Genomic DNA, 27,345 nt, shown 5'->3' on the forward strand with positions numbered 1-27,345 from the left:
TAAGTGGACTTCAAAAAGACAAGAATTGTATCTAATGTGTTACCGTTTGTTTACTCAACAGTAAACTTACTGAGCTGTTTACTTACTGAACTGAATTTGAACAAGCTTGTTGAGTAAAATCACAAATTAATATTTGCTCAAAATCACACCCATAATTTGTACATTTTAGCAGATGCTCTTATCCAGAGCGACTTACAGGACCAATTAGGGTTTTGTTTCTTGCTCAAGGGCAGATCGGCAGATTTTTCACGTAGTCGCATCAGGGATTTGAATCGGCGACCTTTCGATTACTGGTCCAACACACATAACCGCTAGGCTACCTGCAACCCTATAATTATCATATTTCCCAGAATGCTCTATTGCAGGTTGATTTTAGTAATTGTTTGTTTCAATACCTGTGTTTTTGCATGTGCATTAATTGGTTGAATAATCTTATGCTACACAAACATAAATAACATAATTGTTCTAAACTAATTCAATCTGTTAGTAGTTGACTTATTGCACCCGTTACTGAGATGGCTATTCCAGTTGATATGATTTAGGTAGTGTCAATAATCAATCTTCCCTACTCCATCAGTCATTCTCAATTCAGGTTGTGGGTGATTAAAAGTTCCTATTGACCCTTTGCTAAGCCCCTTGGTTACTGTGGCAATGTCGGACAACATTTTCCCGAGAAGCCCAATTCTCCATTCTAACCACTGGAAAAATCCCCTCACAATGATCTCAAACTTTTTAATGCACAATGAAATGTAACACATACTCCTCCTTGCTAATCAGGAAACTCTTGGGTATGTTGTGGTGGACTGTCATTACAATTACTTAATGGGAACCTGGTAAAATGATGTTTGTAGTGTGGCAAGGCTCTGAATTCACTGCCAGCATGCAGTCAATGCTACGAACCACTTTTGGAGTTAACTAGTGCTCTCAAATCATATCCTGATGTCGACAGAAGATGGGAGTTGTTTTAATTACATGGCTAACTTAGCTAGCTAACATACATTTCAAGAAAACAAGTTATATTAAGTGACTAGCTAGCTAGCATTAGCAACGTTTCGTGCCCAATGAAACTGAGAGCTAGCTAACCAGCTGAGCTAGAAAACAGTGTCACAAAAAGCATAATTTTGGATTCTAAACATACTCCATCAATAGGCTCTGCATTTCAGGAATCACAGTAGCAAGTATCCCTGGTGCAAAGTTAAATTATTTCGCAATTTAAGCAATACATTTTTTGAAGACATTTTCTTGTTTTATTCCCACTGCCCTCACTGGCTTTCATGTGAGCTTGTCCGAAGTGTCGGACTCATTAGAGCACTACGATTGGTTGCCCAAAATTCTGGGGTGGGGCTTAGCGAAGGGTCAATTGTTGGATATCCTCACTCTGACTAGATTTCAATAAGAAATTCAGATCACTTTGCAAGCCAGCATAATGTCACTTGCAGGCTTGATGTGGCCTGTAAAACAGGAGTTTCAGATCACTGTGTTAGGCTCTCATAGAAAGGCCTTATGATATATGTAATGTATTGTCATAAAAAGTTTAATTTGATAGATAAACACTGGAAAATATGCAAATAAGGAAGAATACATTTTCACACACACACACACACACACACACACACACACACACACACACACACACACACACACACACACACACACACACACACACACACACACACACACACACACACACACACACACACACACACACACACACACACACACACACACACACACACAGATTCCCTTCCCAATCATGATGCAGGTAGAGCAGAGGAGATTAGCCTGTGTGTGTGTGTGTGTGTGTGTGTGTGTGTGTGTGTGTGTGTGTGTGTGTGTGTGTGTGTGTGTGTGCGTGCGTGCGTGCGTGCGTGCGTGCGTGCGTGCATGCGTGCGTGCGTGCGTGCGTGCGTTCTTGTGTGTGTGTGTCTGTCTGTCTGTGTGGACTTGCTCACGTGTGTGTCCCATATGAGCAGCTGTCTAGGCTCGTGCTCTACTGGGTAATCGCTGTAGGGACTGTTGCACATGCTGCTCTGCCCACACACATTAAAGAGGAAAGCCCAGCAGGGCTGTGTAGACAGAAATGGGTAAGAATACCAAGTGAATAAAGTAGGAGTGCACATGGGATTTGACTTGAATGTTCTTAACTTTGCTTATCTGACTCTTGATACCAAGCTGGTCAAGGTCTTAAAGCACAAATACCAACAAGTGTTTTGGGATGACCTGATTCACTGATGAAAAAGTTAGAGACTACAGTATTAGCATCATTTGTTTATTTTACACATTTGGAACCAAAATGAAATGTTAACCTGTAAAGGAATGAGATTGAACTCTGATTGTGCCACTGGCTGTCAGAGCTCTGGAGGCCATGCATTTGTATGGCCACCTAAAGGGGCTTTAAACATGAGCAAATAGTACCATTACAATGACTGGAAGACTCCTGTCCCAGTCCTTAGGGACAATGCAGTGTAAATAGGCCCAGGGACGTGTCATGGTAAGCCATGGCATCACTCACCTGTCTACTGCCACAGGCTGAGAGGGGTTAAACGATGCCATTCCGCCTGCCATTGTCATTTACATTCTAAACCACGGCTGGATAGATAGACGACTGAGAAAAATGGACTACAAATGGCAAAATGCACTTGTGCTGATTTGTAAGCCAGGTACATTAATGTGTAATTTTTCCATGTTGAATAAAACATTTTCTCACAGTGGTCTGGTTGATCCTGAAGCATGAAGTGGCCTCACTAATTGGTAATTAAAATGTAGTTATAGGTAAAAAGACTATCACTAATGACTAGTCATTAATCCACTCTATCCAGTCCTCCCTCCCTCACTCTCGCTCACTCTCCCTCTCTCTCTCTCCGCTTGCTTTCTGCTTTGTTTCATCACCAGGCGTGAACTCTTTAGATATTCAGATTGAGGCTTCTCTCCACTGGACCCACAGTGCTATCATCTCTAGTCATTCCTGCCCTACCATCCTATACTGAGCCACTTTATGATCAATGACTCACGTGTGCCGAGTCTCCACACATACATTAATCACAGCGGTCTGTAGGAATACACCCTTAGATCATGGTGAGCACACCGTTCTGCAGACCTCTCATCATCTGTGTGCTGTGCATGGGGAACATTTTTGACAATACATTTTTGACAATAACCACAGTTTATGTATGCAGTTTTATTCATGAGCGCTCTATATGTTTGAACTACTTGGCTGGCCAAGCATCAGACAGGTCTGACTAGGAGATATGGGATGAGTTCACTTCCTATGCATCATGCCCTGTTGTGCTGCTAGACCCTCATTGGAAACTGTGTGATAGCGATTACAGCCTTGAGTCTTCTTGGGTATGACGCTACAAGTTTGGCACACCTGTATTTGGGAAGTTTCCCCCGTTCTTCTCTGCAGATCCTCTAAAGCTCTGTCAGGTTGGATGGGGAGTATCGCTGCACGGCTATTTTCAGGTCTTTCCAGAGATGTTGGATCGGGTTCAAGTCTGGGCTCTGCCTGGGCCACTCAAGTACATTCAGAGACTTGTCTCGAAGCCGTTCCTGTGTTGTCTTGGCTGTGTGCTTAGGGTCGTTGTCCTGTTGGCAGATGAACCTTCGCCCCAGTCTGAGGTTCTGAGCGCTCTGGAGCAGATTTTCATCAAGGATCTCTCTGTACTTTGCGCCATTCAACTTTCCCGCTGAAAAACATCAACAAAGCACGATGCTGCCACCACCATGCTTCACCGTAGCCATAAAGGCCTCCATAAAGGCCTGATTGGTGGAGTGCTGCAGAGATGGTTGTCCTTCTGGAATGTTCTCCCATTTCCACAGTGGAACTCTGGAGCCCTGTCAGTGACCCTCGGGTTCTTGGTCACCTCCCTGGCCAAGGCCCTTCTCCACCGATTACTCAGTTTGGCCGGGCGACCAGCTCTAGGAAGAGTCTTGGTGGTTTCAAACTTCTTCCATTTAAGAATGATGGAGGCCACTGTGTTCCTAGGGACCTTCAATGCTGCAGACATGTTTTGGTACACTTCCCCAAATCTGTGCCTTGACACAATCCTGTCTCGGAGCGCTACAGACAATTCCTTCGACCTCATGGCTTGGTTTTTTCTCTGACATGCACTGTCAACTGTAACCTTATATAGACAAGTGTGTTCCTTTCCAAATCATGTCCAATCAATTGAATTTACCACAGGTGGACTCCAATCAAATTGTAGAAGGATGATCAATGGAAACAGGATGCACCTGAGCTCAATTCCGAGTCTCATATCAAAGGGTCTGAATACTTATGTAAGTAAGGTATTTCATTTGTTTTATTTTTTTATACATTTGCAAACATTTCTTAAAACCTGTTTTCCCTTTGCTATTATGAGGTAATGTATTTAGACGAATGATAATGTTTTATTTTTAATCATTTTTAGAATAAGGCTGTAACGTAACAACATGTAGAAAAGGTCAAGGTGTTTGAATACTTTCTGAATGCATTGTAAGTACACAAGTATGTAGACACCCCTTCAAATAAGTGGATTCGTCTATTTCAGACACACCCGTAGCTGACAGGTGTATAAAATCGAGCAGACAGCCATACAATCTCCATAGACAAACATTGGCAGTAGAATGGCTTTAGTGACTTTCAAAGGGCTCAGTGACTTTCAATGTGGCACCGTCATAGGATGCCACTTTTCCAACAAGTTAGTTTATCAAATGTATGCCCTGCTAGAGCTGTCAACTGTAAGTGCTGTTATTCTCTGCAGTGATGAATCACGTTTCCTGATCTGGCAGCCCGACAGAGGAATCTGGGTTTGGCGGATGCCAGGAGTACGCTAACTGCCCCAATGAATAGTGCCAACTGTAAAGTTTGGTGGAGGAGGAATAATGGTCTGTGGCTGTTTTTCATAGTTCGGGCCAGGCCCCTTAGTTCCATTGAAGGAACATCTTAACTCTACAGCATACAATGACATTCTAGACTGTTCTGTGCTTCCATCTTTGTGGCAACAGTTTGGGGAAGGCCCTTTCCTGTTTCAGCATGACAATGCCCCTGTGCACAAAGCAAGGTCTATACAGAAATGGTTTGTCAAAATCAGTGTGGAATACCTTGACTGGCCTGCACAGAGCCCTGACCTCAACCCCATTGGGAGGAATTGGAACACTGACTGCAAGCCAGGCCTAATCATCCAACATCACTAATGCTCTTGTGGCTGAATGGAAGAACATTTAGAGAATGTGGAACAGTATTTAATCATACAAACACAACAATTTTTTTACACTTTATATGTCAACAATCTGCATGTTCGGCGATATCATTTACAAAATAGCCTCCAACACCCTACTCAATAAATTGGATGCAGTCTATCACAGTGCCATCTGTTTTGTCACCAAAGCCCCATATACTACCCACCACTGCGACCTGTACGCTCTCGTTGGCTGGCCCTCGCATCATACTCGTCGCCAAACCCACTGGCTCCAGGTCATCTACAAGCCTCTGCTAGGTAAAGTCCCCCCTTATCTCAGCTCGCTGGTCACCATAGCAGCACCCACCTGTAGCACGCGCTCCAGCAGGAATATCTCTCTGGTCACCCCCAAAACCAATTCTTCCATTGGCTGCCTCTCCTTCCAGTTCTCTGCTGCCAATGACTGGAATGAACTACAAAAATCTCTGAAACTGGAAACACTTATCTCCCTCACCAGCTTTAAGCACCAGCTGTCAGAGCAGGTCACAGATTACTGCACCTGTACATAGCCCATCTATAATTTAGCCCAAACAACTACCTCTCCCCCTACTGTATTTATTTATTTATTTATTTTGCTCCTTTGCACCCCATTATTTCTATCTCTACTTTGCACATTCTTCCACTGCAAATCTACAATTCCAGTGTTTTACTTGCTGTATTGTATTTACTACATGGCCTTTTTTTTGCCTTTACCTCCCTTATCTCACCTCATTTGCTCACATTGTATATACTTATTTTTCTACTGTATTATTGACTGTATGTTTGTTTTACTCCATGTGTAACTCTGTGTTGTTGTATGTGTCGAACTGCTTTGCTTTATCTTGGCCAGGTCGCAATTGTAAATGAGAACTTGTTCTCAACTTGCCTACCTGGTTAAATAAAGGTGAAATAAAATTAAAATAAATAAAAAATGTAGTGTTTGAACTGGCGGTATTTGGCTCTCAAGCCAAGTCTTTTAGCCTCTTCACCACCAGGGAAGCTCTCTTACATATTTTTACAGTATATAGCCGTGGCAGTATGGTCAATTAGGAATTCCATACTTCCTTTTTTCTTTTAGGCATAACAAAGCCAGGGATATACTAGTAACTAGGTTATTCACCATAACTTCACCCATCCTCTTTATATGCTGCGGACTTCTGGGCCCATATTTACAAGCTACCCAAGGTTATGAGTGCTGATCTAGGATTATTTTTGCTTTTCAGATCATGAAAAATAAAACATTTGGGACCATATCAAGTGTCTCAAAGTAGGAATTACATCGGTTGCGTTTTTAAAGAGTTGAACAGTCAATTTCTTTAGTTAGTTGACTGGATTTATACATCTGGATGAAGTAAAGACACCCTCTCTTTTAGTAGAGTATATCTGAGCTTCAGCTTCAGTTTTTTTCCTCAAAAGAAACATGGTTAGAGAGTATGTGTCACGGTCGTCTTGAGGTGAATGAATGGACCAAGGCGCAGCGTGATATGAATACATCTTCTTTTATTTTACGACGAAGATGAACACGAAACGAAACACTTATACAAACTATACAAAACAACAAACAACCGTGAAGCTACAAACGAAAGTGCACACACAAGCTACTTACGTTCAACATAGACAATCTCCCACAATCACCTAAAGCCTATGGCTGCCTTAAATATGGCTCCCAATCAGAGACAATTAATGACATCTGTCTCTGATTGAGAACCAAACCAGGCAACCATAGACTTTCCTAGAACTCTCTCCTGAACACAACCCCATACACTATACAACACCCCCTAAACAATACACACACCCTAAACTAGACAAAACACACAAACTTCCCATGTCACACCCTGACCTAACTAAAATAATAAAGAAAACAAAGAATACTAAGGCCAGGGCGTGACAGTATGTGGGATTGAACTTGCAACCTTCAGCCAGATCATTAATCCTCTGCACCACCAGGGGATATCTGTGGCTTTGTGGGGGTTTTTCAGTCTAATATGGCCAATCAGAACACAGAACAAAATCTCAGTTATTCAAATGTTCCCATCCTTTTCATACGCTGTGTACTTGTAACACTGTATTTTATGATTTTTCTCTTTGCTATTGCACTTTTTCTGTTGACCATTTTACTTAATTGTTGTCCAGAAATTATTTGATATTGAGATAAAAACAGCTGCATTGGACCTTTAATTAAAGATTATTGCATTGAACCAGATTTTTTTTATGTATATTTATTATGTATCATCATTTTTCAGAATGGGTATTGCATACATTTGTACATTGAGTATATAAAGCATTAAAAACACTTTCTCTTTCCATGACATAGACTGAAGAGGTGAAAGCTATGATCCCTTGTTGATCACTTGTCACTTGTTAAATCCACTTCAATCAGTGTAGATGAAGGGGAGGAGACAGGTTAAATACGTTTTTTAAGCCTTGAGACAATTAAGACATGGATTGTATTTGTGTGCAATTCAGAGGGTGAACGGGCAAGACAAAATATTGAAGTGCCTTTAAACGGGGTCTGGTAGTACTGTAGTACTGCCGGCGCACCGGTTTGTGCCAAGAACTGCACCGCTGCTGGGTTTTTCATGGTCAACAGTTTCCCGTGTGAATCAAGAATGGTCCACCACCTAAAGGACACCCAGTCAACTTGACACAACTGTGGAAATGATTGGAGTCAACATGGGCCAGCATCCCTGTAGAATGCTTCCGACACCTTGTAGAGGTTTGTATTTAAGAAGCATATGAATAGACAAGAATACAAGTTATTTAAAGGAAGCTCTAACCAACTAAAATCTAATTTCATAAGACTTTCAACACGTGATGAAGAAACAGAATCATAATAGTGCACAGCATATGAAGAGGATGGGAACATTTGAATGTATTCTGTGTCCTGATTGACCTTATTAGACTGAAAAAAGCATTACCACAGCTACTGTATCCACTGGTGGCACAGCGGGTTCAGTATCTGATTGCAGAGCTGAAGATTGCAGGTTCAATCCAACATAGTCTTTAAAAAACAGTGAAATTAAGGTTCAGATATAATCTACTAAAAGAGGGCATGTTTTTATTTCGTCCTGATGTATAAATCCAGTCAGAGATTCAGAATTTAGACTAACTGTAAAAAATTTAACATTGTGTAAAAACTGACTGTTCAACTTTTAAAAACGCACACCAAATTGAATTCCTACTTTGAGACGTTTGATATGGTCCCCCCCTGTCTTATTTTTCATGCTCTGAAAAACGCACAACTGTTTTTGGGAATGTATCTTTTGTGATGTCACCCAATGTATCTTTTGTGATGTTCTCAACAGACTGTTCCCACAACCTAATGAAACATTCTGGGAACCTTTAAAAGAACAGATTTAATGTGTTCTAGGAGCGTTCTTGCAACATCAGGCGTATGTTTTATACAAACATTCTATGATCATCAGCCGTGGACCGTTTTTGTGTTATGAGAACATTTGCTGTGACCTAACGAATGTTCTGGGAACTTTCACAGAACCAGTTTTGATTTGTTGGGTTTACTCTGGCACCAGAAGGCAATTAATATGCACTGCAAACCCATCATTTAGCCAGAGCCTCAACTCAATAGCAGGAGGAAAAATAGTAGGCCGTCATTGTAAATAACAATTTCTTCTTTAACTGACTTGCCTAGTTAAATAAAGGTTAAATAAATAAAAAGGAGAAAGTCTTTGGATTGAAATAATGCAGAGTTCCTGGAAGCACGTCAGTCCATAAAAAAGAAGGGTCTTTTTCTCATCTGTTTTCTTTCCCTTTTTTCTGCCACCCCTACCAACTGTGAGCAGTCCTCCCCGCTGATTTGAAAACCCATTAAAACTTAAATATTGGTTTTCATTTTAGGCAATGGGCTATGTCACACATGGTTAATGCTGAACTGTGTCAGTTTGCACGTGTGTGTTACGTGTGTGTTACGTGTGTGTGCGTATACCTGCAGCTTCACTGACTATTAACCCAGGTCTAACTCAGGTAAATATACATTTAGTTGAGTGAGACAGAGATTTCCCATAGGCTTCTGATTCTTTGCCTCTGGTCCGTAAAAGAGTTGACATAAACGTAATATATTACAAAGACCAAATATTTAACATGGAAAATATAGCCTACTGATAAGAAAAACATTGCGCTATCGCTTTGGGCAAGTTGAAACCAGCTGCATATTACCTTGAATGACCTTACATAACATTATATGTTTCATACATCACTTTTTTTAATCTGGTATTCTATGAATTATTCCCACGTATCCACCCATGCAGTGGGTTATGTGCTATGTTATGCTAGTTACTACGCAACAATGCTGCGTTAATTCACTTTCCATTCCCATTGTTAAATATTAGATGTTATAAATTCCACATTGTACTCCAAACCAAAGCCTTTAATGTTCCAACTCATTCTTATTCATGAGGACAGGCTGGGAAGTGAGTATGCCTCTAAGGTAAAGACCAAAGAACCGGAGACAGGGTTCTCATAGCTAAAAATAGTATCCAACTCACACACAGCCATACAACATTTTCAGGAGGGAGACACTGGCTTGCTTCTGATGTAAAATGCATACATTTAACAAGGAAGGGATGAGGTTGCTCACAGGAAGCCCTTCGGGGTATCCCCGTTATCCGGAATATGCACAATTACTTGTTTGAGTCACCCAGTCACTCCTGAATCATGGGTGAAGTGGCTTCCAATTGTATGTGTGCAGAATGTGATAATTTCCTCACCCACACAAGCTATGGCAGAAGTATACCTGCCCACACATTGCACTTTCCTACTCTAGGTCTTTTCTACGTGTTTTATGTAAAGAATGATCTCCTCTCCCTACTGTTTGTATTACCATCTTAGTCCCTCCAAACACATTGTTATTTTCTCAGCACAGAGAGAGTGTGTGACTGTGTAGGCCTACTTATTTTTTCTGTAAGTGTGTTTTTGCCCACAAACTACTTTATGTCCTTTGGCATTGACCTTTAGATATGACAGCCATCACATTGTAACCAGACAGGTATAACCAGGATAAGCAAAGCTCCCAGCAGTGTAGACATGGCAGTAATCCCATCCTAGACCTGAGGGGTTAATAGCATGCATTCGGCCTCGGTCTGAGGGCCACACTCCCCACAGGGGCCTCATCACCCACTGACCCCCAGGTTCCTCCACCTTCCTCCACAGTCCTCCTTGGGGCCCCAGACATGCTGATTCCAGGTCTGCTCACGGTGGAGGTCACGCTGGGTTCAGTGGTGTGCCAGTAGACTGGGGCACCAGGGCTCTCTGTATGATGGATGTATGGTTCCTTCCCCCCGCCTGGCCTGTTCTAATGTAATATGCACATTACCTGTGAATAGAGATCTTATTTATGGCTGTACAGTCACAATAAACCAAAAGCCTGGGGTATAGCAGCTCCATGTGGGTTAACAGAGTGGTTTGTTTTTCCAACAGGGATAATTTCAGTGTAGTGTTTTGTTATGGGTAATGCAATGCCACTTATAATCTAGAGGTATTGTTAGAATACAGTCCCACGTGTCGTGCTGGAGACAGTAGGTTTGCTATGGTTCTCCGTAAGAGAGGTAGTCTTAAATTGGTTTCATTGAATGCATAAAATGTTGAGGATCAACCTCATTTAGTTCTACTCTACAGCACCCACTCACTCAATTTACAGTTGATTCACGGAAACAAACAATCCATCACTGTCTTTTGAAATGGCACTTTCACACAGGTAATTCCACCTATTTCCCAAGATAGTTGGCCCACCTGCACTGCTAAAAATACCCCAGGTTGAAACTTAGCTGCCATTCGTTTTGACAGGTTTCAAAACCCCTTTCTGCTGAACTGAACTCGAGGCACACGTGCAAATGAATGAGCCTGTGGGTGCACTTTGTTTCTGTTTCTGAGAGAGGGTTGTAGTTATCCAAAAAAGACAACGGCTGTATGTCAATTTACTACATACAGGTACTTTCACATTTCCAAATAGAAACGCAGATCAATGAATGGCTGCAGTTAAACAGTGAATGCAGGGCGGAACATATTTCTACCAAACCTGCTCTTACTCAGACAGTGTGTTTGCGTTGAGACTCCTGCCTCTGTCTAGCCCAGCAAGCGCAGCCGTGGGAAGGAGTGGGAGGGCGAATCAAAAGGCAGCTCAGACCGAGTCTCTGCTGCTCTGCTAGAAAAGTTAGCTTGTATTTTGATCAATGCACCACAGGAATTAATAAAGGAAGGAAAATGTACCTCCTACACCCTATGTTTCTGTCTCATATTGTGGGATTGCGTTTTCGTCATTCAGTTCCTTCATTGGTTTTAACAATGCCTTGTATGAATTCACTAGGGATTCCACCTCCATATTGCTATGGCACTGCACTCTATGAGGAACACTGGGGGACTGGATGTTTCCCATATCAGTGTTGCAGTGCTCAGATCGACTAACAATAGAGGCGGTAGGAGTTGTCCCTCCCTTTCGCTCTCCCTCTTCTCCTCCCCTCCCCTCAGACACAGCACTGCGATCGATTCGAGCGTTCTCTCTATTTCTCCCGAGGACTGGGGAGGTAAGGTTCGAGCTGCTGCTCCTACAGAGTGTGTATGCACTGTACAGTGTTAAATGGCCCCCTGTGGAATGGGGATAGGTTTAGGTCGGGTTATGTAACTTATGTGAATTGGGGAGTCAGGAGAATAAATGAGTGAAGTGCTGGAGGAGGTCAAGTCCTTTATGACCTTTGGGATTGACCTTAGCTCCGAGGGCCACTAGTCAGGTGACTTCAGATAACATGTCATCAATATCAGGGGATTGAGAGGCAATAAATACTTTAATTTATGTGTTTTATATTCTCACATATCCTCAGGTCTGTTCAACACCTGTAAATGTAATCGAGGTATAGTCAATGAGTGATCAATGAGTGGTTTGCCGTTAAGCTGCTGATGTTATTCTGTGACACTACTGTTGGTGGGTGGAAGAGGGGAACGTTAATGAGTTATTATCTAGCAGCTATCTAATACATCAAACACAGGCATTAACATTCTAAGCACTAAGCAAGAGGCCAGAATCAATTAAATCCCCACCTCACATTGTTCAAATCTAAGCAGCATAAACTATGACAAGTGAAACATAATTAGGTATTCAATTGTATTAAATTGACCAGCGAGTTAAACAGATTCTCAGCGTGTTTCATATATTCCCTGTTAATTCAAGCAAAATAACATTTAATCCATCATAATCATGCCTCGCCTCGCTTCTCATCCTGAGCTAATTCTGCTGCGCTAATTCATCTACCTCTCCTCTGAAATGATGATGATGACGATATGTGATGGTGTACCCGTGGGTTTTCAATCAGAACACACGCACACACCAACACACACACTTCACAACGACTTTCTGCATACTCATGCAGATTTAAATTGAGATTTTTTCGATACACACATTCTGAATTCTCTATGGGATTTACAGATGCACACCTGCAAATTATGAATACTATATTTTCTTGTGTTTTCGTATTATGTAATCTTCATAAGGAATATGGGGAATACATGAATAAGCTCCACTCTGCATTATATAAACAGTTGTGTTTTTAATGAGGATGTGGTGAATTAAGGAATAAAGTTGGAAGCCTAATTTATTTGCAGTGTGTACACATGAAAGTGGCGTTTCAAAGGTTTCGTCTGAAGGACGCCCATTAGAAAGCAATAACAAGGCTGTGTGATTCAGTGTGATGTGACGAGGCAGCTGCTACCCTGGGGACCTATACTGGTGGATATGCTAATTATGCTGCCAGTGATATCACAAAGACTTTAATTGACTCCAATAGAAGACCAGCAGATGTCACACTATTAGAACCATGAACTCTAATGCTGATGCTGCTCCCATATAGACAACAGAAGCATGATAGTGCACCGTCACTGTCAGTACAGACGAGTAGCGTGTCAGTTTGAGGCAGTGTTATCCACAGCGGCGGATCATGGCTCTGTGACTGTGTGGGCCTTGGACAGATACATTATGTGGTAATGTCTGGGACGTCGTCAAAGTGTTGTTGGGCGAGTGAGATGACACGATGCTATGCTATCCTTTGAAGCCAAATTAGGATGACTGTGTATTTAAAAAGGGGCCACTGCTTTTGTATGAGTCCTTGAGTGTTGTTGTAACTCTTTGACTTTGTTGATATGAGGTTGTTAGACAGTTTGTTTCTCTCGTAATATACGAGAATATCTAATACCCACCGCCCAATTTACGATGAAAGGTTTTCTCGGAACATTGTAAAAGTCCTAATGCAGATGAGTAGTTTATCGGTAGGCTGAGTCAGTCCTAGTAAATTATCATGATACTCTGAGAGATGCAAAATGTTGTTGGCAGGTATCTTTGCAGAATACAGTCTGCTGCCTTATGGTTGATATAGCTTGTTCATTCAGATTATTATGGCAAGCTTGCAATAAACACAATACTCAAAACCCTACCCAGAAAGTGGTCCGTTGTTATGTAGCCAACTCCATTGCAGAGCCATAATGTGAAGGCAACACCAACATTGACAAATGCAATTGAGACACCTCACACTCAGTCCTTATGTCTCACCTCACCTGGCCACACTGGGATTGTGACATTTCCCTACGCTGTGGCCTCAGACACTGACTAACACTGAGATCTATGTTGTGCTTAACCTTATGTTCCTAAGAAACCCCTAACTCAGGGCTGTGAGGAGTGACATGACAGTGTGTGTGTGAGTCATGGCTGATGGGCGGCCTCGGTGGGACGGATGACGGCTGGATGATGGCAGCTCCTCCATTAGGTGTTATGGCAGCACAATCACTTTCTCTGAGGGGCTCAGTTAGTGTTGTGGATGTAGTTAGCTGTTGTGGCAGGGGCTCAGACTGTCTTTATTGCTTTCCTCATGTCTCTCCCTCTCATTCACTATCCCTCTCTCGTTAGTCTCACTCTCACCCACCTACGCTCTCTCTGTCAATCGCTTTCTCTCTCTCCTCTCACAAACATACACACACACACACACACACACATACACACACACAAAGTGGTCTAACATGGAGTAGTATTTGTGTTCGCCTCACCAGGGTTCAAGCTGAGCCTGTTGAGACTACCCCTGTAAAACGCTTCCTGCGGAGAGAGTGAGTAGAGGGGAGTGGATATGGACAGAAGATAAATCAATGATAGATCTGGGGAGAGAGGAAGGACAGTAAAAATGATAAAGGCTGAAGAGTTTTTTCCCATAGTGTTGCTGATAACAGTAGTAGAAATGCAGCACCAGACTCGGGTTGAATAGCGGGAACCAGGTTACCGAGATTTAATGAGATTTCCCACCCAAACCCACTCCCTTTTCCCAGGATAAATAACTGTGAGAAACCGGTAAATTATAATAAATTATTTATATGAACAGCATGACGTTAAATGAAATGTTACACTATATGCAATGTCTAAATCTGGCTTCTCTACTGGCTACAGCATAGTCTGCTATCTGCATGATCAATCATCAATACTCAGGGCGCATCTCAGTACGGAGCACAGTTCATAATGCATGCATCATCTCATCATGGTCACTTTTTTTCTTGTGAAAGGTAGGACTACATTTGCTGCAGCATAGCGCATTAATGTAAGGACTGGATCCACGTCTAATTTACACATCTCCATCTGGCTTTCGGGGGTCACCATATTTTTTCATTGTAAAATTAATTATCGCACCTGCAACGTTTTAAAACAGCCTATCACTGGAAAATGGTTGCTTTAAATCAGTGCTCACGCGAGCACTCTCTCATTGTTTTTCTCTCCCTCAGTCAATTCCATTCAAATTGCCTTCAAAATAGATCCTGTTCAAGATTGATATACACTGAGTATACCAAACATTAGGAACACCTTAACATTGAGATTTTTTGGGCCCCCTGAACAGCCTCATTTTGTCGGGGCATGGACTCTAAATCAAATACATTTTATTTGCCACATACACATGGTTAGCAGATGTTAATGCGAGTGTAGCGAAATGCTTGTGCTTCTAGTTCCGACAATGCAGTAATAACCAACGAGTAATCTAACCTAACAATTTCACAACAGCTACCTTATACACACAAGTGTAACGGGATGAAGAATATGTACATAAAGATATATGAATGAGTGATGGTACAGAACGGCATGGCAAGATGCAGTAGATGGTATCGAGTACAGTATATACATATGAGATGAGTAATGTAGGGTATGTAAACATTATATTAAGTGGCATTGTTTAAAGTGGCTAGTGATACATGTATTACATAAAGATGGCAAGATGCAGTAGATGGTATAGAGTACAGTATATACATATGAGATGAGTAATGTTGTAAGGGCTGTCTCTCTCCTCATCCTCGGACGAGGAGAGGAGAGAAGGATCATCAGACCAAAATGCAGCATTCGGGAAGTAAGCCATCTTTTTATTATTAACGACGATGGCAACACGAAACAAAACACTTTCAAATATACAAAACAAGAAAACGACGTTGACGAAACCTGAACATAAACTTACATAACTAAACGTAAACTCACGGACAGGAAACAGACGACATCAAAATAAACGAACAGCCAAACAGTCCCGTATGGTACATACATTCAACGACACAGGAGACAATCACCCACAAACAAACAGTGAGAACACCCTACCTAAATATGACTCTTAATTAGAGGAAAACGCAAAACACCTGCCTCTAATTAAGAGCCATACCAGGCAACCAAAACCAACATAGAAACAGAAAACATAGACTGCCCACCCAAAACTCACGCCCTGACCATATACACATACAAAAACAACATAAAACAGGTCAGGAACGTTACAAATGTAGGGTATGTAAACATTATATTAAGTGGCATTTTTTAAAGTGGCTAGTGATACATGTATTACATAAAGATGGCAAGATGCAGTAGATGGTATAGAGTACAGTATATACATATGAGATGAGTAATGTAGGGTATGTAAACATTATATTAAGTGGCATTTTTTAAAGTGGCTAGTGATACATGTATTACATAAAGATGGCAAGATGCAGTAGGTGGTATAGAGTACAGTATATACATATGAGATGCGTAATGTAGGGTATGTAAACATTATATTAAGTGTCATTGTTTAAAGTGGCTAGTGATACATTTTTTACATGTATGGCAGCAGCCACTCAATGTTAGTGGTGGCTGTTTAACAGTCTGATGGCCTTGAGATAGAAGCTGTTTTTCAGTCTCTCGGCCCCTGCTTTGATGCACCTGTACTGACCTCGCCTTCTGGATGATAGAGGGGTGAACAGGCAGTGGCTCGGGTGGTTGTTGTCCTTGATGATCTTTATGGCCTTCCTGTGACATCGGGCGGTGTAGGTGTCCTGGAGGGCAGGTAGTTTGCCCCCGGTGATGCGTTGTGCAGACCTCACTACCCTCTGGAGAGCCTTACGGTTGTGGGCGGAGCAGTTGTCGTACCAGGCGGTGATACAGCCCGACAGGATGCTCTCGATTGTGCATCTGTAAAGTTTGTGAGTGCTTTTGGTGACAAGCCGAATTTCTTCAGCCTCCTGAGGTTGAAGAGGCGCTGCTGCGCCTTCTTCACCACGCTGTCTGTGTGGGTGGACCATTTCAGTTTGTCCGTGATGTGTACGCCGAGGAACTTAAAAGTTTCTACCCTCTCCACTACTATCCCGTCTATGTGGATAGGGGTGTGCTCCCTCTGCTGTTTCCTGAAGTCCAAGATCATCTCCTTTGTTTTGTTGACGTTGAGTGTGAGGTTATTTTCCTGACACCACACTCCGAGGGCCCTCACCTCCTCCCTGTAGGCCGTCTCGTCGTTGTTGGTAATCAAGCCAACCACTGTAGTCTCGTCTGCAAACTTGATGATTGAGTTGGAGGCGTGCATGGCCACGCAGTCGTGGGTGAACAGGGAGTACAGGAGAGGGCTCAGAACGCACCCTTGTGGGGCCCCAGTGTTGAGGATCAGCGGGGTGGAGATGTTGTTACCTACCCTCACCACCTGGGGGCAGGTCAGGAAGTCCAGTACCCAGTTGCACAGGGCGGGGTCGAGACCCAGGGTCCCATTCCTCTTGTCCAGATGGGTTAGGGCAGTGTGCAGTGTGGTTGCGATTGCGTCGTCTGTGGACCTATTGGAGCGGTAAGCAAATTGGAGTGGGTCTAGGATGTCAGGTAGGGTGGAGGTGATATGGTCCTTGACTAGTCTCTCAAAGCACTTCATGATGACGGAAGTGAGTGCTACATGGCGGTAGTCGTTTAGCTCAGTTGACTTAGCTTTCTTGGGAACAGGAACAATGGTGGCCCTCTTGAAGCATGTGGGAACAGCAGACTGGGATAAGGATTGATTGAATTTGTCTGTAAACACACCAGCCAGCTGGTCTGCGCATGCTCTGAGGACGCGGCTGGAGATGCCGTCTGGGCCTGCAGCCTTGCGAGGGTTAACACGTTTAAATGTTTTACTCACGTCGGCTGCAGTGAAGGAGAGTCCGCAGGTTTTGGTAGCGGGGCGTGTCAGTGGCACTGTATTGTCTTCAAAGCGAGCAAAGAAGTTGTTTAGTCTGTCTGGGAGCAAGACAGCCTGGTCTGTGACGGGGCTGGTTTTCTTTTTGTAATCCGTGATTGACTGTAGACCCTGTCACATACCTCTTGTGTCTGAGCTGTTGAATTGCGACAACTAAACGTGCACGGGGGGCAGGACCGACTTTGCACATTTTTACCTTGGGGATTCGATCCAGAAACCTTTCGGTTACTGGCCCATTGCTCTAACCACTAGGCTACCTGCCGCCCCGTCAAAGATACCTTAAAAAAGTAGGGCCGTGGATCAGAAAAGCACCTACAAGGTGTCGAAAGCGCTCCACATGGATGCTGGCCCATGTTGACAACCAATGCTTCACACAGTTGTGTCAAGTTGGCTGGATGTCCTTTGGGTGGTGGACCATTCTTGATACACACAGGAAACTGTTGAGCATGGAAAAACCCAGCAGCGTTGCAGTTCTTGACACAAACCCTAATACCGCAGGGCTCCCCAAAGTCGGTCCTGCCCCCCGTGTACGTTTAGTTTTTTTGCGCTAGCATTACACAGCTGATTCAAATAATGAAAGATTGATGATGAGTTGGTTATTTGAATCAAAGGCACGCCAATCTTTTGTCTTGCCCATTCACCCCCTGAATATCCAATATCAATGTCTCAATTGTCTCAAGGTTTAAAAATCCTTCTTTAACCGGTCTCCTCTCTTTCATCTAGACTGCTTGAAGTGGATTTAACAATTGACATCAATAATGGTTCATAGCTTCCACCTGGATTCACCTGGCCAGTCTATGTCATGGAAAGGTGTCCTTAATGTTTTTGTATACTCAGTGTATATATACACTGAACAAAAATATAAACGCAACATGCAACAATTTAAAAGATTTTACTGAGTTAGAGTTCATTTAAGAAAATCAGTTCATTGAAATAAATCCATTAGGCCCTAATGGGAATACAGATATGCATCTGTTGGTCTTTTTTTATTTTATTAACTAGGCAAGTCAGTTAAGAACAAATTCTTATTTACAATGACAGCCTACCGGGGAACAGTGGGTTAACTGCCTTGTTCAGGGGCAGAGCGACAGATTTTTACCTTGGGGATTTGATCCAGAAACCTTTCGGTTACTGGCCCAACGCTCTAACCACTAGGCTACCTGCCGCCACGTCAAAGATACCTTAAAAAAAGTAGGGCCGTGGATCAGAAAAGCAGTCAGTAGCTAGTGTGACCACCATTTGCCTCATGGAGCGCAAACATATCTCCTTCGCATATAGTTGATCAGGCTGTTGATTGTGGCTTGTGGAATATTGTCCCACTCTTGTGTTAAGTTGCTGGATATTAGCGAGAACTGGAACACGCTGTCGTATACGTCGATCCATAACATACCAAACATGCTCAATGGGTGACATGTCTGGTGCACATGTCTGAGTATGCAGGCCATGGAACAGGGACATTTTCAACTTCCAGGAATTGTGTACAGATCCTTGTGACATGGGGCCGTGCATTATCATGCTGAACCATGAGGTGATGGTGGCGGATGAAAAACACAACAATGGGCCTCTGGATCTCATTGCGGTATCTCTGTGCATTCAAATTGCCATCGATAAAATGCAATTGTGTTCATTGTCTGTAGCTTATGCCTGCCCATACCGTAACCCTACCGCCACCATGGGGCACTCTGTGCACGACGTTGACACCAGCAAACCGCTCACCATTTTAGTGTCCCCAGCACAAGGTGCACCTGTGTAATGATCATGCTGTTTAATCAGCTTGTTGATATGCCACACCTGTCAGGTGGATGGATTATCTTGGCAAAGAAATGCTCACTGACAGGGATGTAAACAAATGTTCACAAAAGTTGTGAGAAAAGCTTAATGTGCATATGGAACATTTATTCAGTGTAAATGTCCTACCCTACCTCTTTCAGGTAATAAATGCAATGCGGTATTAGCCTTATATTTAGCTAATGAAAGATGGGTTATGAATAAGAATCTAAGTTATAGCCTCTCTCTTGCACAATATGCACCTGCGCTCCGCTGGCCTCTCCTTAAAAAAAAAGGTTTCATAGCTGTTGCTGTCCCAGGAAAAGCTAGACTAGAATAGCTTGCTGGACAATTTTTTTAATTAGCATTTATTTTACTAATAGACTATTCAAAGAGGAATGCAAGCTTTTGTTTGCTGAATGTTAAACACAGCAGCCAATAGAACTCCCAGGGAGATTGAAAGAAGAGAGAATGCATGATGTCGGTTGGCTATAGCAGTTCATTATTCAGTCACTGTGAAGTGATAGCCATCTGCATCTCATCTAGTCCTATATTATTCAAGCATGTCATTACAATTATGAAAATGAGGACAAGGGAACTTCATTTAACTGTTGAAAGCGAGATAAGGAATAAAGCAACTATCATGACACAAGGCAAGACCCAGATGCAGACACAGGGGGAAGATGGTTGGAGTCTTACAGTATTTATTAATCCAATAGGGTAAGGCAAAAGAATGGTCGTGGACAGGCAAAAAGTGTCAAAACCAGTTCAGAGTCCAAAAGGTACCGAAGTGCAGGCAGAATCAAGGTCAGGGCAGGCAGGATGATCAGGCAGGTGGGAAAGCAGTCCAGAGTCAGGCTGGGAAGACTGGCAAAAGAGAATAGAAAAGGAGTTTGGGGAAAAACACACTGGTTGACTTGACTAACATACAAGACAAACTGGCACAGAGAGACAGGAAACACAGGGATAAATACACTGGGGAAAATAAGCGAATAAGGCTAATACGGTGTGCTAAGATGCACGTCGTACAACATTAGTGGAAATATTTCAAAAGGTAGTCTATATAGTCTATATGTATATGTATCATCCTACTAATTATAAAATGCTAAATAGAAATCAAATTAAAATCAAATACGCTATAATTGTAGGCCGCATGTTCTGCACCAGCATTACATGTTCTCTCCCAGCTTCATGGTTTTGAACGAGGTCCGTAATTCCAGTCCATATAATACAGCAGAATACAATGCAGTACAGTAATACAGTCCACACTCAAAAAGATTAGGCTACTGGAGCTAGTTTAATTTATTTACTCAAGAGAGCATAGCTACATCTATGGGCTTTTATGTTTTTCTGTTGTGCGTAATGTGCGGTAGCTTATATATATATCATAGGCTATGTAATGGATAATGGTACAATCATTTGGGATTTTTTGGGCTTGTGACCATAAAATATCTTTAACGTAGGTCTTTAATGTATGTCTCATCCGGATCAGGTAGCATAAGGCTTGAATCTTCTTGCCGATCAAAGCTCTAATCCAGACATGTACTTTAAATGCTTTAGAATGACACTTCCGGTTTTGGCGGGAAATACCGGGTTACCTGGGAGAAAAATGACTTATTCTCGTGATGAAACGTGTTGCTTTCACCTCTGCCTATGTGACAGGAACATTGCAGCTGGCCGTCTGTGTTCATTTTAATGGTCTCTTGTGGGAAAGGACAGAATTCTGACTCAACTGACCCGTCTTATACTGATTTACTCCATGAAGAACATAGATCAAACACAAATGAAAAACCTGTCAGGAAAACCTCCTGGCACCAAAGCAGACTTTTGTCAGATCCAGTCCGGTCCTCCAGGCGACAGAGTGATGCCAGGTTTCCCAGCTCTCCTCTCATCCTATTACCACTGCATGTCCTGGGGAGGGAAACTAAATCAGCTGAATGATTAGTTGAATCATGTGGCTTGAGTGAGTGACTAGAGATGGAGCCTAGAGGCCTACAGGCTGTGTGTGTGGTTCTATTGAAAGGGCCCTAATCAGATGCTGACTGCCTGAGTACCTATCTGATACACTACCTCTAGAAGCGCCCAACAAACAACTATTTTTCTCAGTAATATACGATATTTCAGGTGTTATTGAACATTGATAAATATGTTTTGTACGTGATAAAGACATGTAACATCCTTGTAGTCAGTAGATCCTTGTAACTCCATAAAGCTTATTAAAGTTACCAATACACTCTCATCAAGTCCCATTTTTGGTTCTGAGAGTTTTGGTCGTCCAGTGATGGTGAATAGTCCCTTGTGTGCTGCGTTGTGAGTTTTCCTAGGGCCAGGGTCAATAGCAGTCCTTTCATTTCACTGCCTCTAAAACAGCCAGTAAAACACTGGGCCACCCACTTAAACTAATTACATTTTACTGTCAGATGTGCTTGTGTCCATCTCCCCCTGGAGCCAACAGCAACCTTTTCAATCTGTATGTGTGCGTGCCTGTAGGGTTGGGAGTAACTGATTACATGTAATAAGTTACATGTAATCTGCTAAACAAATAACTGTAACCAATTACGTTACTAGCAAACATATTGTAATCGAGATTACAGATACTTTTGAAAAACTTGATTACTTCTTGTAATGTATGTGAAGAAATACATTGTAGCACCTTTTTGTTTTCTCTATGACATTCAATTCAGCGTTGATAAAAGGTGCAACACGGGGGCCCCTCAAGTGTACGTGCTTAGTCCCCTCCTGTACTCCCTGTTCACTCACCACTGCGTGGCCGTGCACAACTCCAACACCATCATTAAGTTTGCTGACGACACAACGGTGGTAGGCCTGATCACAGACGACGATGAGACAGCCTATAAGGAGGAGGTCAAAGACCTGGCAGTGTGGTGCCAGGACAACAACCGCTCCCTCGACGTCAGCAAGACAAAGGAGCTGATTGTGGACTACAGGAAATGAAAAGCCGAGCACACCCCCATTAACATCGACGGGGCTGTTGTGGAGCGGGTCGAGAGCTTCAAGTTCCTCGGTGTCCACATCACTAAGGATCTATCATGGTTCAAAAACACCAACACAGTCATGAAGAAGTCACGACTACGCCTCTTCCACCTCAGGAGGCTAAAAAGATTTGGGCCTTCAGATCCTCAAAAAGATATACAGCTGCAACATTGAAAGCATCTTGACTGGCTGCGTCACCACTTGGTATGGCAACTGCTTGGCATCTGACCGCAAGGCGCTACAGAGGGTAGTGCGTAGGGCCCAGTACATCATTGGGGTCGAGTTCCCTGCCATCCAGGTCCACTATACCAGGCGGTATCACAGCAAGGCCCTAAAAATTGTCAAAGACTCCAGCCACCCAAGTCATAGACTGTTTTCTCTGCTACCGCACGGAAAGCGATACCGATCCAGCAAGTCTGGAACCAACAGGACCCTGAACAGCTTCAACCTCCAATCCATAAAACTGCTAAATAGTTATCTAAATACTCTTTGCATGGACCCTTTTTGTGCTAACTTTTTTTGACTCATCACATACGCTGCTACTACTATTTACTATCTGTCACTTTATTCCTAGTTATATGTAAGGGAAAGGGGATACTTAGCCAGTGGCACAACTGAATTCATTCAACATTTAACTCAACCCCTCTGAATCAGAGAGCTGCAGGGGGATGCCGGATGCCTTAATCGACGTCCACTCCGATTAAGAGGAGGTTAACTGCCTTGCTCATGGGCAGAACGGCAAATTTTGGGGGGATTCGAACCAGCGATCTTTCGGTTACTGGCCCAACGCTCTTAACCGCTAGTACATATCTACCTATCTATCTATGTACATATATATCTATGTGCATATCTACCTCAATGACCTTGTACTCCTGCACATGGACTTGGTACTGGTACCTAATGTACTCATTGTGTATCTATTACTACAACTATTATTACGTGTTTTACTTTTCTATTATTTCTCTATTTTCTTTCTCTCTGCATAGTTTGGAAGGGCCCGTAAGTAAGCATTTCACTGTTAGTCTACATCTGTTTGGTTACGAAGCATGTGATGAATAAAATGTGATTAAGGGGAAAGTAATCCAGTAACTGAAAGTAATCAGATTACGTTACTGAGTTTGGGTAATCCAAAAGTTATGAACCTGATAACATTTTAGACAGGTAACTAGTAACTGTAACATATTGCATTTAGAAAGTAACCTACCCAACCCTGTGTGTGTGTGCGCAAACATGAATTCAATTGAATTTCAAAGGGAGAAAAGAGCTTTCTTTATCATCTTATGCCTTAGATACAGAACATAATTGTATGAGATATCTGGCAATTGCCTCTATTCTACCAGCTTTAATAAGCACAAGAGCTGATGCAGCTCAGATTAACATCACAACAAATAATTTAACACACTGATTGACTTTGTGCCTCTAATGTTTTGGTTCACATTGAAAAGGAGACAAGGATCTGAACCTGACTGCCTGTATCACCTCAGTCTTTCACGTCAATACCGTTACACCCACCCCCTCTGTGTTCTGGGCTGGAGCCCAGAGAGAGAGACAGAAAGCGAGAGAGAAAGAGAAAGAGAAAGAGAGAGAGAGAGAGAGAGAGAGAGAGAGAGAGAGAGAGAGAGAGAGAGAGAGAGAGAGAGAGAATCACAGAGCTGGATTTTCAATTTGGTGTGTGTGAGAGGTGTGGAGGATCAGGTGAACAGGGGTGTTGCTGTGATGGAATTGTCTGTCACATCTTGGAGTGTTCAGTTGGACCTCCTGATCCTGAAGTGGGTTCTCAGAGACAGAAACTTGCCTCATGTTATCCTATGTTTTGCTACATTAAAATATACCAGTTTCTATGGCGTTAGTCATAATATCAAAATGGAGACACTATTCTCTATTCTGTACCAGGAGCAGTTGAAGAGGACGCTGATTCTGTCACTTCAGAGGTTTTGTTCCCCTCCATTCTGTTCCCAGGTTTGACTGACAGACAGAGGGACAGTTCCATACCGCAGAGCGCTGAGCACAGCACAGATAAGACACTGTCTCCAATCATTACGCTGCTAATTCACTGAGCCACCGATAAGTATTAAAGCATTGTGCTGCCCTGCTTATCTGGCTAACTTAATCTTATAGGAAAGTAAGGTAAGAGTGCCCTTGGCTCCTGACTGTGGAGTTCTACTGGATTATGGGCCACATTGGCTATACAAAGGTTATCTTCTTTTGTCTTTGGTTACAGTTGGGTTCTATAATCATTGCTCTTGCCTCTCAGTCTCTCATTCATTTTGATCTTCTCCTTCTCCCTCCTCTCTCTCTCCGCCGCTCTCTCTCCCTACCTCTCTCTGTCACTCTCTTTCTCTCATAAACCCTCTCTCTCTCTCTCTGTCACTCTCTTTCTCTCATAAACCCTCTCTCTCTCTCTCTGTCACTCTCTTTCTCTCATAAACCCTCTCTCTCTCTCTGTCACTCTCTTTCTCTCATAAACCCTCTCTCTCTCTCTCTCTGTCACTCTCTTTCTCTCATAAACCCTCTCTCTCTCTCTCTCTGTCACTCTCTTTCTCTCATAAACCCTCTCTCTCTCTCTCTCTCTCTCTCTCTCTCTCTTTCTCTCATAAACCCTCTCTCTCTCTCTCTCTCTCTCATAAACCCTCTCTCTCTCTCTCTCTCTCTCTCTCTCTCTCTCTTTCTCTCATAAACCCTCTCTCTCTCTCTCTCTCTCTCTCTCTCTCTCTCTCTTTCTCTCATAAACCCTCTCTCTCTCTCTCTCTCTCTCTCTCTCTTCTCTCATAAACCCTCTCTCTCTCTCTTTCTCTTTCTCTCATAAACCCTCTCTCTTTCTCTCATAAACCCTCTCTCTCTCTCTCATAAACCCTCTCTCTCTCTCTCATAAACCCTCTCTCTCTCTCTCTCTACTCATTGATGTTCTGTTATGCAGCTCCTCTCTTCCCACTAGACAAACCCACTGCAGCTGTGTACATCTGGTCTAAACTAGATCGAGCCCCAGTGCTGCTAACCCTCATGCAGAGCAAGAGATGGTGGGGTGCTGCTCTGATTGCTCCATCTCACACTGTTCAGGCCCAGCAGGCAGGTGGTTGGCTATCTGTCTTCACTCACATCCTCACGGAGTTGCCAGCTCTGTGGCCAACACACCACAATGAGACAAGCAACAGGATGCGCCTCAGGCTCCGTCACATCCAGCCAACACAATGCAACACCCACCCAGCAAAGCTATAGTCTCTCTCTCTCTCCTCTCCCCATGACTCAGCACCACCGACACTCTTGCACAATGCAGGAGGGGAGAGCTGTCTGAATTTGGAACACTTGACTTGTAGGACCTCTTTGGATTCCTCAATGAGCATTGACTCAGTGTGCAGAAATAGCCTGACTAAAGTATGAATCACGGCATGACGTGGAAACAACGTTGATTCAACCAGTGTGTGCCGGTGGGAAATGACTGAATTTGTCATGCATAGTTGCTATGTTTTAATATTCAGCACTCTATTGGGTTATCTTAAATCAGAGCAGTAAATGATAACTTAATTAAATAGCAGAACCTCAGTAAGGGTTTCTTTTTGAAAAGCACAGTTATGTCTGCAGCAGTGGTCCATGTGACAGTGGCCCTATATTATCCCAGTGATCAGCGTGAGAACCATTTTGATATATACCCCCTGGCTTTACTGCATTCAGAGAGTAGACATAGTGTCCGTATGATCTGTGACGCGCTGACTCAGCACGTTAAGTGAAACCCCCACATATTCTCCCAAAGCCTTTAGCTCTCTCCTCTCTCTCCTCTTGATACTTTCCAGACCTCTCTCTCTTTGCGCCTGTGAAAATTCCCATAATGTTTGCTGATATGGGGCGTTGGGATGGGCTGGAGAGGGTAGTCGAGCCGTGTCAGTGACAGAGATGGTCTGTCGGATCCTGGCTGTCTGAGAGAGTGGGACCTGAGCATCTGAGAGGGGAGGGGAGAGTGTAGAGAATCAGGCTCTGGCCACCACTGCTCTTCTGCCCTGGCCCGGCAGCTTTCCATTGGTTCACACTACAATCTAATAGCCTGGACCATCGCTTACCCCCTGGGGGTTAAGGACACAATTTCCCGCCTTTGATTTTGTGAGGAAAGGCCAGCATTCTGGGGAGAGGGCGTTTAACCTTTGGGAGATGGATAATCAAGCTGCTCTATCGATTTGCTTTGCTTAGAAATGGTGCTTCTTTTCTTCGATTAGATGGGAGAGCACGGAGGATTCTCTTTTCTCAGCTAGCGGTTGCTCCTGTTATTGTCAATTGCTCTCAACCTGAAACCTCTTTTGTAAGCCAATGTTTATTGTATTTATTGGTGATGATATACTACTCTGATGCTTAGCTCCCCCTGTATGGCCTTATTTGCTCCATTCTTACGTAACATTGAGGTAAATTGATACTGCCAATTCTGAAGGTCGTGGGCCTTTTGCTCTGTAGTCTTCTCCTTGCTTTATTATTCTCTTTTTAACTTCAAGTCCTGCTCCAGGCTAAACGAGCGGAGGTGTGTGCCTGTCAGAGTTACTCTGAGCAGATATAATGCTATTTAAATGCTAATGTGATAAGAGGAGCAAAACTGCCTTTATTCATACTCTCTGCGCAGCGCCGGCTACGTACTGGGCAGGAGCCCTTAATATATGACTGACACACTCTCTCTCTAGCCTCCTGCATGTCAGAGTTCCAGCACTTGGGGGGTGGGGGTTCTTGGAGTGTTGAAAATATTGGACTGATGGCTCTGTGCCAAGTGTTGAGCTAGACATGATCAGTAGATTTTTTTCAGTTTTATTTATATTTTATTTAACCAGGTGAGTTGACTGAGAATACATTCTCATTTACAGCAACGACCTGGGGAGGTTACAAAACATAGGCCTAGTTACCTTAAAATAAAAAGTAGGGGCGTGGATCAGAAAACCAGT

General features: G+C 43.0%; 1 protein-coding gene across 3 annotated transcripts in view; it reads left to right on the top strand.

Moving 5' to 3' along the window:
• The window catches only part of LOC139530676 (disks large-associated protein 2-like), a 198,242-nt gene that overhangs the window by 117,433 nt on the left and 53,464 nt on the right, over positions 1-27,345 (top strand). The window lies entirely within an intron of this gene.

Source organism: Salvelinus alpinus, chromosome 9 (genome assembly GCF_045679555.1).
Source record: "Salvelinus alpinus chromosome 9, SLU_Salpinus.1, whole genome shotgun sequence".
Lineage (NCBI taxonomy): Eukaryota > Metazoa > Chordata > Actinopteri > Salmoniformes > Salmonidae > Salvelinus > Salvelinus alpinus.